The sequence below is a fragment of the Mixophyes fleayi genome, chromosome 8, assembly GCF_038048845.1.
Source record: "Mixophyes fleayi isolate aMixFle1 chromosome 8, aMixFle1.hap1, whole genome shotgun sequence".
Lineage (NCBI taxonomy): Eukaryota > Metazoa > Chordata > Amphibia > Anura > Limnodynastidae > Mixophyes > Mixophyes fleayi.
Genome location: NC_134409.1, coordinates 14,882,877 through 14,900,404, shown reverse-complemented (window position 1 = coordinate 14,900,404; position 17,528 = coordinate 14,882,877). Strand labels below are relative to the sequence as shown.

The 17,528-nt window shown below is 39.3% G+C and overlaps 1 long non-coding RNA gene across 1 annotated transcript in view; it reads left to right on the top strand.

Annotated features, from left to right (window-relative positions):
- LOC142100007 (uncharacterized) overlaps window positions 1-16,153 on the top strand; it is a 656,382-nt gene extending 640,229 nt beyond the window's left edge. The window contains exon 3 of the long non-coding RNA XR_012678652.1: window positions 15,918-16,153. This is a non-coding gene — a long non-coding RNA (uncharacterized LOC142100007). The remainder of the gene's footprint in view (window positions 1-15,917) is intronic.
- Window positions 16,154-17,528: the final 1,375 nt, after the last annotated feature.

Genomic DNA, 17,528 nt, shown 5'->3' with positions numbered 1-17,528 from the left:
GATGGAGCCAAGCATAATGAATCACACCTGTGCAGAGAGCATTTAATGAATGGAACTGCTAGGTTGCTGCTGACTAGCAACCAATGAGATGCTGGCAGAATTTCGGTGTTCTCTTCTAACACCACCATTGGCTATACTCACTTAATGGAGTTGCCTCTGTCCGGCCCTTCCATAGTCTAAATAGAAGTAGTACTTTGAAGAATTACATATTGGTACCGGTTCTTAATCTCGCCTGCATCCTTTGATATGTCTACAAACATAACTTATTAGGACATCAAATTAGCATCTCCCTTACTATAGATGAATTGAGAAATATATTCAATAGTACCCATTATGTTCCTAAAGAGTAAAAGCAAAATATTTGCTCCTGGACAACTCGTGTTGCGATGCAAGGGGGGCAAATTTATTTATTTTAAAAAAAAAAATTGCATTCAGGGAACATACTCTGTTTTTGCATCAAGCACACAAATACTGTGCATATTTATTTTTAAGCTGCATTTTAGAGTTGAGCTAGTACACACACCCTCCCAACTCTAAGTCTGTCCACACATTGTACATTTGCCCCAGGGTGCAGTGAGACATGGTTTTGCCAAAGTATAAATTTGGTCCTTTTTTTTTTGCATTGCTTCTGACTTTAAAGTGATGCCCAATATCTATAAATGTCTTAATGATATGGATTTTTTTTTAAAATGAATGCACCATATCTATCATATCAATACCACATGATGCCCCCGTAATCTACTATAGTTCTTGCTCCTGTCCAATCATAGGACCTTTGTTAGCCCAAAATGTTCGTTATACCACATTTGTGCTAAATTCACAGTCTGCAGAAACATCACCAATTTCCCTCTGAACCTGAATGAATCCCTAATTGGACATGTTTTCATTGCAGTTAGAACAGCTATTGTTCAGACCTTCAAAACTTCCCCTTCCCCAAATGGTTAAAATCACAATACCAAAAATCGCTAAGATTCGAAGGAGTTATGAAATGGGCCTGAAATATTTAATGAGTCTTTCCTCTATAAAACAGGCCAAATGACAGAGATATATTTCACAATAACTCACATACTCACTAGATTATTCAAAAAGAAACATAATCTTAACATTCTCCAGCTGGTTAAAATCCTGCAGATAAATTTACATATTCTATTTGCATACAATGCCAGGAAGATATAAGTTTGCCCCAAGTATCTTATCTTTTTTTTATACATCCACTTCTCTTGTATTTAACAATAAAAATATAATGTTGAAAAAAACCAAAACATGAAATTGTCATTTGATTATGAGTGACAAAAATGTAAATAAATAAAGTATATGTTATGAAAAGAAAGCTAAGAATTGTCCATTTACAGAAAAGATCATTTCAGAAGTACCATCAAAAAGCAGACAAATACTCAAACCTGGACAACCTGCGGCTCTCCAGGGGGTAAATGTATCAAGCTGCGAGTTATGGGTGGGTTTGAATAGTGGAGATGTTGCCTATAGCAACCAATCAGATTGTAATTATCCTTTATTTAGCACATTCTACAAAATGACATCTAGAATCTGATTGGTTGCTATAGGCAACATCTCCACTTTTCAAACCCGCAGCTTGATACATTTACCCCCCCAGGTGTTGTGAAACTACATGCCCCAGCATACTTTGCCAGTAGATAGCCAGCGGACAGCTGGCAAAGCATGCTGGGACTTGTATTTTCATAGCTCCTGGAGAGGCACAGGTTGGCCAGGCTCGCTGTAGGTGCTTTTCCAAAAACCATGACAAAAAGCAATAAAATCAACAATAACACACATTAGTATTTTGCACTTCTCTGTAGTAAACACCACCTCAGAAGGAGGTGACATACAAAACGGTGTGTTTCCATGGTAACCAGACAGAATTCAGCTGTAGTTTTTGTAATGCAGTTTAGACAGGGGCTATTTGCAAAGATCCATTAGAAGGACATCACAGCTCTGCCCTCCATCCCCCGATGTGCCGTCTGCGACAAGGTTCTCCACTTTCCTTATGGATCCAACAAACCAAAGTTCAGACAATGAAAGCACATATCTGATTGGTTGCCACAGACAACACCACAGTTTTCCTGCTCCTTATGGTTCTGACTAACAGTATTAGACTACAACTCATGACACATAATACAAAAAAAATTTGTAATGAAAGAAACATTCCTGTGTCATATTTAATGTAGCAGCTAATTGCATAAATTGTACGTGAGACTTGCAGAAAGCCAACAACACGATCTTCTCTATACGCTGGCACCGTATAATGAGCATTAAACACACTGTTTATACATTAATTAGTCCGTGTAGTATGATTTGTTATGACTGTCTGATTAAAATACTCCTGGCATTTTATTTTTCTTCTCTGTAACACATATTGAAATTTTACTTACGGGAAGACTGCAGTCAATGTTTATGTGTATTTACTGTAGCAGATTATATATAAAACTGGTATGTATAACCAGTGAGCGAATGGGAAAGAAAGAGAGAGAGAGAGGGGCAAGGAGATATGTCATACTTACCTACGTTCAGTAGGCTACGACTGGTAGAGGGTCGTGATTAGAGGGCGGGATGGGGCGGGGCGCCTTGAATCGAGTCATTTTGGCCCCGTCGTGAGTAAAATGAAGTTTTGTCGCGGGCGGGCGAGGCAAAAATGACGTGATTTTCGGTGAATCGCGTCATTTTAGCAAGGGAATTGCGGGATGCGGGAGAAATGCCAGGTGTCCCGGGAGTCCAGGAGACTGACCCTAATTTCGGGAGTGGCAAGTATGAACTATATGAATAAGTTAAAACGTTCTCGAAATGGTAAATAATTAGGAGTAGGCTTCATAAGTTTTCCACTACCCAAAAAACGGTAAAACAAGCAGTAATAGGAGAGAAAAAGGGGATAAGTGTTTGTTAAACTGTCCAAAGTGACAATGATTGTTCGTTTGAGAGTAAACCTATTTATGAACTGTACTTTAAATAGACATATATAATTGTGCTGTACTTTATTTTTTTCTCATCATTGGTTTTATTGAAACATTTCAAGGTAAAGGGGAAGGGGTATAGAAAACACAAAAAGGGAGGGGGGGTACATTGTGGGAAAAAGACAAAACAGAGCATACTAGAGACCATGGGGTAAATGTATCAAGCTGCGAGTTTCTGGCAGGTTTCAAAAGTGGAGATGTTGCCTATAGCAACCAATCAGATTCTAGTTATCATTTATTTAGTACAATCTACAATATGCTTCTCCTTCATGTTAACGGCCAGCACATCCTGAAGGGGGCACTTTATGTTGCTCATTAAGTGTTTTACATGCCCCCTATCCATTGGCACCCTAGGGAGGCAAGCCTAGTGATATTATTAGCTAAACTGCCAATCACGAGCCTGCCGGCACTGAGCAAACAGAAGCTCCGCCCTAAGATTTCACAAACGCGTGGAGAAAATTATTGCTCCAGCCAATCCCTGCTGGGAAATCCTTCGTCCAACTTTCCCCTTCTTTCCCTTAACCTCTTTTCCCCACTGATGTGAGTGAGTTCTCTGTACACTGCTGCGAAATTAGTGCCGCTATATAGATAGCTGATGATGATAGTGCACCGTGTTTTGTGGATTTAAAAGGGGGGGCTGGTGTTCTGTGATTTGGTGATTTGACATCCAGGATGCCTATTTTTGGGATTTGATCATATGGGGTTGTAAATATATTTACAGATACATGGTGTTTTAATTTGTTAATATAGTAAATTTATTGTGAAAAATGTAAACAAAAAATAACAAAATAAAAAATAAAATGAATTATAACAACACAAATGAAAAGGGTATTTAATATCTGCATGGGTCACACACACGAAGGAGCAGGCGCGGGCTGGGAGAGGCGTGGCCGGGGGGCACACAGGCGGCCGCATCATATTACAGGGGATGCGGCCGCGTCATTGATGAAGCCGCCGCAGCCCCTGTCATGTGATGCGGCCGCCTGTGTCTGACGCGGCCGCATCTGATGACATCGGATGCGGCCGCGCGGGGAGAAACTGTTTTTTGCATCCGGGGGCGGCCGGCCGGCCAACCCCCCGGCCCTAATAGGCATCTAGCCAGCCCGCCACTGCGAAGGAGGAGGTACACATCAATTAGTTGGAGCAGAAGACATTGCACAGGGGATCCTGATCTAACAACAAACAGATGTATTTTTGTTACACAGTTGGTATAATTGGTAAAACACTCCTCTAAAGTCTAGATTTGCACTTGCATAAATGTGACAAGTTATAATCCAAGTTAACTGGATCATATTTCCTCCTGCCATTTAGAAATTATTTTATTATGACCCAATAATAGTGTGTATCTTTTCCAAAAGCTCACAGCAACAGTTCTTATATTACTTACAAAATTGTGCAAGACTCTATTTCCGTGTCACTGGAGGCTGCAGGAGTATTTTTTATAATTAGTTATAGTAAAGCTTTTTTGTTGTTGTTAGATTGATAAATCTTTTGTACCTGTGTTTTGTCACCACATTCCCCCTGAAGATTATTATCCATTTTTGGGTTGTTTGATCATTACTTTCTTCTTCCGTGATTGGGGGGTGATTGTAAAGTAAACCAAACTCGTATGGAGAATATCTGTACAGTATTAGGCATGAAAAGCGTTCTGACGTAAAATGACTTGCATATGAAAGAACAGAAACGTGTGTGTAGTTATATTTTAGAAGAATGGATAATTTATTGACACGGAGATGCTGAATCTCAAAGACCTGGAATAATTAAATCCAGTGAAGGCAGACAAATATTACGCAATGACCTTGCACTCATTAAGCTACTTCAAAGAACAGAATGTAGCCAGCGCAGCTACGTCTATTTTTAACACTTGGGCTTTACAACATCATCATTTTAAAGTGTCAGACTGACATCTGGGACAAGTACTAAATACAGCGCAGGTAATGAAATCCCTGCTCATTAACTTTGCAACACATCGAGCCTAATGTCAGTAATAGCAGGGGAATTCGACAATAAACACCAAAATAAGGAAAGCTCTCTCTCCACAAGTGGTAAAAATTAGTCACAGCATCTCCACCTGTCTTGAATAATAAAATAAAACACTTTATTTATCTCCTATCATGGCGATTATACTTACAGCAGCATGCCAGCTGACAGACAGGAGTTGAACCTTACTACTTCCTTGACGCATCTCACAACATCTAAGTCACGTCATCAGAAGGCGTGACTTGCATGTCCATTGGTCCATTTTTTATAAAAGTCAACATGGTTGCAATGATAAGCAAATAACAGATATTATTAAAATAAAAGCCAAAGTACATGAGGAAAAAATAAAATAAAAATACATTGCAGCAGTTTCCAAATCCTAAAGTGATGCAGCTTAAGTGAATTGGGAGTTTGAAACAGCGTCAGGTTAGTTAGAATACAGAATCGGGTACACAAGTATTGTCTCTACCATTAACATCTGATACAATGTTTGGAGGAGTGCAGGGCAGTGGATGTAATGCATTTGTTGGGGCAGCACAGTGGCTCAGTGGTTAGCATTTCTGCCTCACAGCACTGGGGTTATGAGTTCAATTTCCGACCATGGCCCTATCTGTGAGGAGTTTGTATGTTCTCCCCGTGTTTGCGTGGGTTTCCTCCGGGTGCTCCAGTTTCCTCCCACACTCCAAAAACATACTAGTAGGTTAATTGGCTGCTATCAAAATTGGCCCTTGTCTCTCTCTCTCTCTTGGTCTGTCTGTGTCTGTGTGTGTGTGTGTGTTAGGGAATTTAGACTGCAAGCTCCAATGGGGCAGGGACTGATGTGAATGAGTTCTCTGTACAGCGCTGCGGAATCAGTGGCGCTGTATAAATAAATGGTGATGATTTGTTTTGCGGGAGACATTCTGGAAACGCAGCTACTCTTTAATCTGTAAACAATTTTCTTTGTTGCAGGAGTTGATGGCTAAACTGCAGGCTGAGTTATTTAGGATGTCTGTATTCTCTAGACCACCACTGCCTCAGAGAGCCCCCAGAAGACATCATGTCTGGACTACTGTGAGATCTGAAAGGGGGAGAATTCCAGAGGGACACAGACACATCCTACAAGCTGTGACATTGCAAAACTTATATGGTGCCCTTACAGGGCTGGAATGTGCAACTAATATAGGCAATACACAACATGAGGATATGGGGACTTCAACTAGCTATAGGGACAGGAAAATGAAATCTCAAACAAGGACTACACTTCTCTTGGGGGATTCCACTGTAAGACACTGGAATACATATGGGAAAAGCTACTAAAGTAGAGAAACAAGTAAGGTGCTCACCTGAAGCCACAGCTCCAAGGGATAAAGAGTGCATGTTAAGAATCTCGATGGCAGCAAGAAAAGATGGAGAGGTGGATGTCATTGTCCACCTAGGGACAAACGACCTGGCTAATGCTGGAGTCATGACCGTAAAAAGATGAATTTAGAAAGTTAGGGACTACTCTATAGCAGGTGGCACTGTAACTTTCTCAGCAGTATTACCAGTACACAGAGGTGAGGACAGAACTCACTGCATCAGAAACTTCAATGAGTGACTGAAGAGGTGGTGTAATGAGGAGAGAGTTGGATTAATAGACCATAGTCATGGGATCCGGCAAGATAGGGGCTTATACAAAAGTGACGGCCTGAGCCCATCTTCAGGGGGAACCAGAATTTAACTAGCAGAGGGGGGCAGTGAACTAAACAAGAATTAAGCAATCTGTTCCCCCAACCAAGAGGTATCGCTTCTGCAGGCTAATGGCACAGGAATATATCCACAGCAACAGAAGACAATGCAGATCAAAACCAAACAAACATAGGCAGAGAGATGAACATAACTAGGAATAGAAGATGCACAAATAAAACACTTAGAGCTATATGTGCAAATACTAGGACCTTAGGAAATAAAATCCCAGAACTAATTGAGATAACGACAAGGGATGATCTGGATATTGTGGCTATTACGGAGTCATGGAGCAATGAAACTCATGACTGGAACATAGGTATACCGGGATATACTTTATTTAGGAAGGACAGAGTGGGAAGAACCGGAGGAGGGGTAGCAATGTAAGTGAAAAAAAAGCATAAATACTACTTTAATACAAAGTATTGAAGAATAAACTGAGGTCCTTAGGTGATCGTCCAAACGGGCGACAAGGCTATTCTTCGTACTGCGGTGATCTATAGACCACCAGGTCAGATGGGAAAAGTCACAAGCTGAAGAGAAAATGGCCCAGTCAATAGGTAAAGGGGGAAAAATATTTAGGTATATAAGAGAAAAAAAAAGGAGGAACAATAACACTAGACAGAAAGTGAGAGTCTTGTTGAGGGAGACAAGGTAATAGCAGATCATCTTAAAAATAATTGTAGCTCAGCATTCACTACAGAAAGAGAGGGGAAGGGGGCAACAGTTTAGTTGCAAATATATTCATAAAAATAAGGTAGATACAAGTACATTTGCAGAAGAGAAGGTCCTAGCAGAACTCCCAAAACTGAAAGTGGGTAAATCAATAGGGTCAGAGGGATACTAAAAGAGCTTAAAGGGGTAACACCATTAACAGAATTATTCAATCAGTCCCTAGCTACAGGAGTAATTCCAGAGGACTGGAAAAGAGCAAATGTAATCCCACTGCACAAAAGTGGAAGCAAGGAAGAGGTGAGCAACTACCGACCACTGAGCCTTACATCAGTAGTAGGGAAACTGATGGAAACACTCTTGGAAAGAGTTGTAGAATATCTCAAATCCAGCAACTCACAGGCTTTAAAACAGCATTGATTTACTGGGGAGATCATGTTAAACAAATCTTATTGACTCTTTTGACTCGGTGACTAAATTAATAGATCAAGGGGAACGTAGATGTAGCTTATCTAGACTTTAGTAAACTTTCAAATATATCAAGGGTTATAATAAGGTGCAGGAGGGAAACATTCTACAAAGGAAGAGAAGTATTAGAACACGAGGACATGTACTGACACTGGGGGGAAGAGAAGTATTAGAACACGAGGACATGTACTGACACTGGGGGGAAGAGAAGTATTAGAACACGAGGACATGCACTGACACTGGGGGGGAAGAGAAGTATTAGAACACGAGGACATGCACTGACACTGGGGGGAAGAGAAGTATTAGAACACGAGGACATGCACTGACACTGGGGGGAAGAGAAGTATTAGAACACGAGGACATGCACTGACACTGGGGGGGAAGAGAAGTATTAGAACACGAGGACATGTACTGACACTGGGGGGAAGAGAAGTATTAGAACACGAGGACATGCACTGACACTGGGGGGAAGAGAAGTATTAGAACACGAGGACATGTACTGACACTGGGGGGAAGAGAAGTATTAGAACACGAGGACATGTACTGACACTGGGGGGAAGAGAAGTATTAGAACACGAGGACATGCACTGACACTGGGGGGAAGAGAAGTATTAGAACACGAGGACATGTACTGACACTGGGGGGAAGAGAAGTATTAGAACACGAGGACATGCACTGACACTGGGGGGAAGAGAAGTATTAGAACACGAGGACATGTACTGACACTGGGGGGAAGAGAAGTATTAGAACACGAGGACATGTACTGACACTGGGGGGGGAGAGAAGTATTAGAACACGAGGACATGCACTGACACTGGGGGGGAAGAGAAGTATTAGAACACGAGGACATGCACTGACACTGGGGGGGAAGAGAAGTATTAGAACACGAGGACATGTACTGACACTGGGGGGGGGAGAGAAGTATTAGAACACGAGGACATGTACTGACACTGGGGGGGAAGAGAAGTATTAGAACACGAGGACATGTACTGACACTGGGGGGGAAGAGAAGTATTAGAACACGAGGACATGCACTGACACTGGGGGGGAAGAGAAGTATTAGAACACGAGGACATGTACTGACACTGGGGGGGGGAGAGAAGTATTAGAACACGAGGACATGTACTGACACTGGGGGGAAGAGAAGTATTAGAACACGAGGACATGTACTGACACTGGGGGGGGGAGAGAAGTATTAGAACACGAGGACATGTACTGACACTGGGGGGAAGAGAAGTATTAGAACACGAGGACATGCACTGACACTGGGGGGAAGAGAAGTATTAGAACACGAGGACATGTACTGACACTGGGGGGAAGAGAAGTATTAGAACACGAGGACATGTACTGACACTGGGGGGAAGAGAAGTATTAGAACACGAGGACATGTACTGACACTGGGGGGAAGAGAAGTATTAGAACACGGGGACATGTACTGACACTGGGGGGAAGAGAAGTATTAGAACACAAGGAAATGTACTGACACTGGGGGGAAGTAGGTTCAGAGGAAATGTGAGGAAAAACGACTTCACAGAAAAGGTAGTGGATACATGGAATAGCCTCCCATCAGAGGTGGTAGAGGCTAATACAGTAGAGCAATTTAAACATGTTTGGGGAAGAAATTAGGATATCCTTACAAAGAACTAGGGATCAAATAGGGTTTGAGGTTACCATAGGTTAATAAATGGGCCGACTAGATGGGCCAAGTGGTTCTTATCTGCCATCAAATTCTATAAATGATTAGAAAATTATTCATAGGTAATTACAAAAACATTTATTCTACTACATGATTAATTCATAACTCAAACCATTATCATAGTTCACCTATAATTAGGTAAATGAAAAGGATCCCAATGAAATCTATCCATAGCTAATTAAATTATAGTTTGAAGTATCAACATCCAAAAGGCTTCATGTGTAAGGAGCAAGTTGAATCTCTTACACTCTCTGAAACATTGTTTAACCTCTTGAATTCCACACACAGACATTTTCCAATCTACTCCATTATAGTCATTTGGAAAATGTTTAAAAATACCAAATTAACATCTAAATATTTATAGCTTGTTTATGTTCATTAATATATTTATCTAATCATATGTCCAACGTATTGTTTCTGTCATCCAAATTGTTTGAGATAAATAATACATTTAGAAGAACATTCAATAAATAGTTTGATAGCAAACTAACTTTGATAACACTCCTAATAAATGTGAAATGTTGATATTGTCCAATAAAAAGTGGTAAAAGAATTACATGGATGGTACCTTATGCTTTTGTTAACATTAAACTTAGACAATTGGGAAATATTTCCATTTTGCTTAATCTGTTTTAAAAGAGTAAGTGATAGCATCATTTTTAACAAAAAAATCTTCCTATAAACTATTTTTGGACAACCTCCTTAGATACCATTCGTTATTTTATCAAACTTCAGAAAATCCCAGTGTTTATACATAATTTTAGATAACATATTATTACTAGTATTATAAGTTGTTACAAACACTGGCACATATTGAGGTCCTATCATTCTATTAGCTTTATTGATAAAATTCTTAGAATGCTTTAACAAAATCTCTGCCAGGAATCCTGCATTTGCAGGACTCAGTATCTATATTGTACTTCACAGAAAGGCGAACATTCAATAACATGCAATCAAATGGTTGCTGACATCACAGAGGTGGGGATGAACTCCCAAACAGTATATAAACCTGCTCTGCCTATCATTCAGAATATCAACTTTGCCATTCTGAACTCCTGAGCATGTTTTGTCCTGTTTACTGCTTGATTACTATTAACCTGGCTTGTTCCTGACATCAAGATACCCTAGTCTTGTTTTTGACCTTTAGCTATTTCTGACTATTCCTATGCTTGCTGACTTTGTTTATTTAACCTGCATCCTGCTGACCCCGACTAGTCTGACTATTCTGCCTTCACAGCTACTAACCTGTAGTAAGTAGCTGTAAGTTACCTGGTTATAACATTCAGAAAATCCATCATGCTTTGCAGCGGGCTCTGGTGGATACCGGTTGTAGACTCCATAACGCTCTCTGGCTGTGTCAATTTAGCTGGTGGTGTGACCAGCCCATAGTAAATGGTGATCTTGATACCGTCTAGTATTCAGTTCAACAATTAATTCATCTGTTTCTTGTTAAAAATATATTTCCTCTGCAGCAATGCCTGCACAACTTAACCATTGGACAAATATTATTAGCTGTAGCGATATAGTATTTCCAGAAAAAGTTTTAGAAAACATACTCTACTAACTTCTAAATTACCACAACTCCTAACAAAGATGTTAAATCGATAACAGATATATTGGACTTGTTATAATTCATATGGAGCATTATATATTCACCTAAATATTATGTACATAAGGATGAATCAATAAAAGTTTACTGCCAGACCACAACAAATAGCACAATATATGCTGTACAAGAAAACATATACTGATGTTTCCATAATTCAGTAAAAAGTATTGCATAGGCAGGAACAAGTTTACTGCCCATAACAGTACCATTATATTGATTGTATATTTCTATATTAAGCGTATTTTGCTTAAGAATATATTCTTTATATTCCAAAATGGAATAAATGAGTTTTCACATGAACTATGGTGAAATACAGTGATAACACTTCCGTTGTGACCAAACTAATGACTGTAATTAATCAACATATTCTCTCAGAAATAAACAAATTATAAACCACTATTGGTAATTTCAGGTAGATTGCTAAGTGACTTATGTATTCTGCAAAAAGTTATAGAAAATAGAAATTAAAGGGGTCCTATCACCGTGAATAATGATATTCCATTTAGTTGATAATATAATTTTCCAAAACATCACCCAAAAGTAACTGAAGCTGTTTTTTATATACATTTATGAGATCTTTTGCAATTGAGCATGAGTAGACTCATTTACAATAATTTTATTCACCATTTCTGTATAATGTAAATTACTCATCATGTATTTGTTTATTTTATGACCAGATCATTTCTTTTTTTGTTGAGTAACTTAAGAGCCTTATTTTTTTTCGGGCCATGTGTAATATAACCCTTTTGACTGAGTTATGTGCATCATAAGTATTAAATAACAAACTCAATTTCTCAACAATATTTTTTAAAAAGCCTTTTCCTTAGAATAATGCCGAAAATTGAATTCACCCCTCAATAGAATGTTTAGGCAAACATAATACATTATCCTTTGATCCACATCACAAGACATATTAGGCAAAAATGTTATCACATATTTTCAGGCATTGGATTATTACTTTGAATATTCTGGGAACCCTCTATACCAGTGATGGCTAACCTGTGACACTCCAGGTGTTGTGAAACTACAAGCCCCAGCATGCTTTGCCAGCTATCAGCTAGTTATCTACTGGCAAAGCATGCTGGGGCTTGTAGTTTCACAACACCTGGAGTGTCACAGGTTAGCCATCACTGCTCTATACTAAAAAAAGCATTTCAAAGTTAATTTTTCTAATTAAAAGCTCTAGGCCCACTTGGACATCAAAATAATTCATCTTAGAACTAGGTACGAAATAAAGTCCTTTACTCAAAAGAGAATGCGCAACAGGAAAACTCGTAAGATTAATTATTGAGCTCTTGTCCTCTCTGACCTTCTTCTGTAGAACTCATCGTCGTTTATTTTCCACTTATGTACTTTTGTTTTTATTTTAATATTGTCCATTAATTGCATATTATTGTTATCATATCCTGTCAATTTGTATAAACACTCCACAAAATGCTTCTAGTTGGACTTGATGTTCAACTCCCTTCTGTCTGCTGTAAATACAGCTGTTTAAATTACTAATTCAAGACCCAAACTCACATTTGTATTACTGTAAGTTTGGAAAGAATTTCTTAAACTTTTTATGAACTTCGTCCTTTGAGGACTAAATTGTTAATATAGATTGATTTACTAGCTAAAACTATCTATTTCACATAACCTTGATATGGATATCCAGGGAGTGGGAAAGGAGATACTCCCAAAAGAGGATGCCCACTGGTGATGAACAAAATTTTACAGAAATCAAATTATGCGCAATGTATATATATATATATATATATAGCAGAATACGTAATAAACACTGGCGCTCACAACAGTATTGTATGGAATTAATATATAAAAAGTCCACAAAAAAGTCCACAATAACACCTCTTCCACATGTGGAGGCAGCCTTCCTTAGAATTGGTAGGTAAGTCCAGAATAATAGAATAAGTAAAGCAAGGATACGGCGCACAATGGTGTGTTACTAGGATAATATCCCAAGTTCAGTGGAAACAACAATAAAGTTCAAGAAGTTCAATGTTTCAAGCTTGCTGGACGGTCCTCTAGGACCAAGGGTATGTGTCCAGTGTTATATATATAAAAAGACAGAATAACACAAGCATAGGATTAATAAAAGCAGTGTGTTAGTGATAGGCCATCACCATAGTATTACACACCCAGAAGAAATATATCGCTTATCTGTATAAATATATCTTGTCCATAGACTGGAACACAGCTTAAAAACCACTGTTCTCTCAGTGATATGTGGTCAGCATTCTCAGCAACTGCAAGTCTGGTCTCCAGTCATATATCATCAGCATACTGTAAACACCATATCTCTCCTCCACTCAGTGGATAGGAAAAAGAAGATAATACACTATATGGTGTAGTATTTCAATGATAGCAGTATTTAATCAGAATTAACATATAAAATGCACACTCACAATGAGTAATAAAAATACAAGCTTATCTATAATTCAGGTAACAGATATACCAGAACCTTGGGTATAACAGGAACCTCCCACAGTCTCCTTACAAAAGATCTGATGGTATGATGATCCAATATAGCCCAGGGGTACATGAATACAGCCTCTACGCGTTTCGTCCTCAGCAGGACTTCCTCAGGAGGTAATAAATGTGGTCTAAACCAGAGATGCATTTATAGCGATGCGCATCGCCATTTTGCGCATGCGCATTGCGCTATACGGACTGCGCATGCGCGACCTATCGTTCTTTCTGCGCATGCGCGGCTAGTGGTACTGCCGCGATTCTACGATAAGCAGGCAGTACACTACTCAGATGGTAGTGATAATATAAGGGATATTACACCACTAAAGTGATTCTAAATAACAATAACTATGGTTACATTAGGTTTGAACTCAAGATACGGCGGTGGCCATCTTGGTAAAGGAATTCTAGTGAAATGGCTACTTTATCGGCCATATTAATGCAGGTACTGTGATATAATGTGGCGGTGGCCATCTTGATAAGGGAAAATAAGTGAGATGGTCCCAAAAAACGGCCATCTTAGTACAGGTGCTAGAGTATGAAAGGTGCTAGTGCATTAGATAATAAATAGATCTCTGAATACAATATAACAATATGCATATTAAAGATATGTGCCTGTCAATTAAGGGCTATGCAATATAATATTCAATATAAGTGAAAAATAAAAACAATCAATAATGAGTAAAATAACCATACATGTGTAAATAACCTTGTAAATACATGATAATCCACTGTAAAATGCATATGATAACTTAAAACATATAGCTAAAACAATATATAGCAGGGTAAAAATATATAATTTATAACAACACTAAATAAAGGAAATGTAGACCAATTCTAAGATATAAAAATCATAAAAAAGGTGCAATCTCATAGCCTTCATTAAATCCAGCAGGGGTCAAAGTACCTAATTGAAAGATCCAGAACATCCAGAACATCTCACGTCTAGATAATTTTCGTCTGGATATCACCACCGCTAATCGAACATTTTCAATTCCTTTGAACGTGAGGGCACTAGGGTCTGAGTTATGTGTGCCGATAAAGTGTTTGGACACTGAATGTGATTCTATTCGATTGTTTATATTGCGGACATGTTCTTGTATCCGTAATTTTAACGGTATATATATATATATAATCATGATGATGAAGACAGTGGCGGAACTATCATTAGTGCAGCAGGTGCCGTGCACCGGGGCCCATGGAGATAACAGGGCCCATTGCATGGCCAATGCAGAGGTTCGGAGGCCCAGTTCCCTTCTCCCAGCCTCCCTACACCGGGGCCCACAGATCGCTAGTTCCGCCTCTAGATGAAGATGATGTAGAAGTGGTTAGTGAAGGTTCAACGTTCCATTGTTCTTTTGAGTTTATCTTTTTATCGTCACTTGTATGCAGTGAAATGTCAACAGGGGCGGACCTAGACTTTATGTTTAGGGGGTCGAGATTTTGCATAATAATGCCCCTCCTTTACTCTGTTTGGCTGACCCGCATTTAGCCCGGCCTTCCACTCGCGATTAGCTCCGCCCGTTCATGTTTTGATCGGCGGTTGGGACCTATTGTAAAGGTAGTTTTTTTGCTGCTATGGGGGGCAAATGCCCCAATCGCCCCCCCTCCCTCTCCTGGATCCGCCACTGAATGTCAAAGAGATGGAAAGGGAGATAGAAGGTAAAACAACTAAACATTCCGAATTTTTAGGAAACGTCTTGTATGCCGCCGTAAATACTTTACATTTTTGGTAGATTATACATGTTGCAATGTATATTATTTAAAGGCTCTTTAACTGTACATAACAAACCAACACAACAAACCACCTTAACAGTAATGACAGGATTGGACTGCAGAAAGCAATAATAATCACAGGTTTGTGTTTAGATAACATATGGAAGACATCTGCAGATTGCAACATTTTCCTGGAATTTCAGAAAGTGTTTTTTTTACATTTTCTGTGCAGGATTCACCAGAAATAGTTTTGAGATGAGAGATACAAAACACTTCAGGTCGTTTGTCAATATAAACTTCATCTACGCGCTTCTGTCATGTTGTGTAACTGATATGGTTTAATTATCATTGGTATTATTGTAGATTTGTAAGGTGCCACAGTGCACCGCAGCGCCGTACACTAGGAAACACAGGACATACATAAAACGAACATACAAGGCAGGCAAAATAAACGCAGACATGAAAACAAAGGGTATGGAGGACCCTGCTCATTAGAGAGCTTACATTCTAAAAGGAAGAGGACACAGCTGAAACAAAAGTAGCGAGTGTGGCTCAGAGTGGAGATTGGGATACTTGTGAGGGTACATTAGAGTGAATGGTGTTATCAAGGATAAGGTCACCTCTAAAAAAGAGACAGGTTTTCAAAGAGCATCTAAAGATTTGAAGGCTGTGGGAAAGTCTGATTGAGCGTGGTAGGGAATTCCATAAGTGGGGAGCAGCACGGGAGAAGTCTTGTAGGTGGGAGTAAGAAGTGGTTACCAGAGACAAGACAAGGTGCAGATCAGAGGTAGATCTAATAGGGTGGGAGGGAGAGTATTTTGATATGAGATTTGAGATGTATGAAGGGGTGGTGTTGTTGAGGGCTTTGTAACTAAAGGTTAGCAATTTGAATTGGATTCTGGAGGACACAGGGAGCAAGTGAAGGGATCTGCAAAGTGGTGCAGCAGATGTGGAGCGGTGAGAGAGGAAGATCAGTCTTGCAGCAGCATTTAGGATGGATTGAAGTGTGGATATATGGGTGTCGGGAATGCAGTGTCAGAAATATGAAGTCTTTATTGCATTCACATGAGACATGGACACCTCTCAAGGAGAGAGAAGTGTCATTGTGCAGACAAGTAAAAGCTTTTATACATTTTACAACATGTGTTACACAGTCGAATGGTCTTTCTTCTTATTTTCAGTTTCCTAATATGGTTAACAAGTTTCTAATTCACATTCTCTATCTTAAGATAAAGAACAACAAACATGAACGTTGTTTATAGCATAAGTGATGGCATCGTAAAACTCACTTCACCTTATTTTGCTTAACCTTTCTTGAACATATAAACAAGGCCTCAGGGCCATCTTAACAACATTATGGGCCCCCGGGCAAAGCAGTGCACCGGGGCCCCTAGATATAGATATATAGATGTATACAGATACAGATATAGATATATAGAGATAGAGATAGATAGATGTACTTGCTCAGTGACCCTTGTAGGTTTTTTTTGCAGGTTTTTTTCTTTTGCAGGATTATTTATTCACATTAAGAGTCGTGCCTATGGGGCCCCCTTGCCCGTGGGGCCCCCGGGCAGCTGCCCATCGTGCCCAATGGAAAAGATGGCCCTGCAAGGCCTGTCCGGTTGTCAGTAAATATACATCTATTCAGATCATGTCAACCTTGGACCTCCTTAAGCGGACTTCTGAAAAGAACAGAATTGGACACAATTATTTACCTCAATAAAATCTAAGTGTAATCATCATCATCATCTATTAATTTAGATAGCGCCACTAATTCCGCAACGCTGTACAGAGTTATGTGTTGATTAATTGATAGAATATTAAGGGAACGTTTGAAGCTTGTGATATACGTTGTAGTATACAAACATTGATATTAATGTACCAACAATATACACACCGACATTTTACATTTTTGCAACAAGAAAATGAACATTTGTTTTATTAAATCCCAATATTTTGCTGCCCCCTTTGGGTACCTTAATGCTTCATACCAACTGTTGTAAATTTTTTCCACTGACCCCATTCTCAAGGTGAGTGCAGAAAACTGTGGTTTTCTGAACACTGGCCGTTTCATTTAATGAATGTTAAACACACTTGAGTCAATTGAGTGGCTTCCAATGATCTCCCGATTACAAGTAAAACAAATATATGTGAAATGCGTTTGAGATACAGTTTCGTTAGCATATAGTAACATAGTAACATAGTTGATGAGGTTAAAAAAAGACACCAGTCCATCAAGTTCAACCTA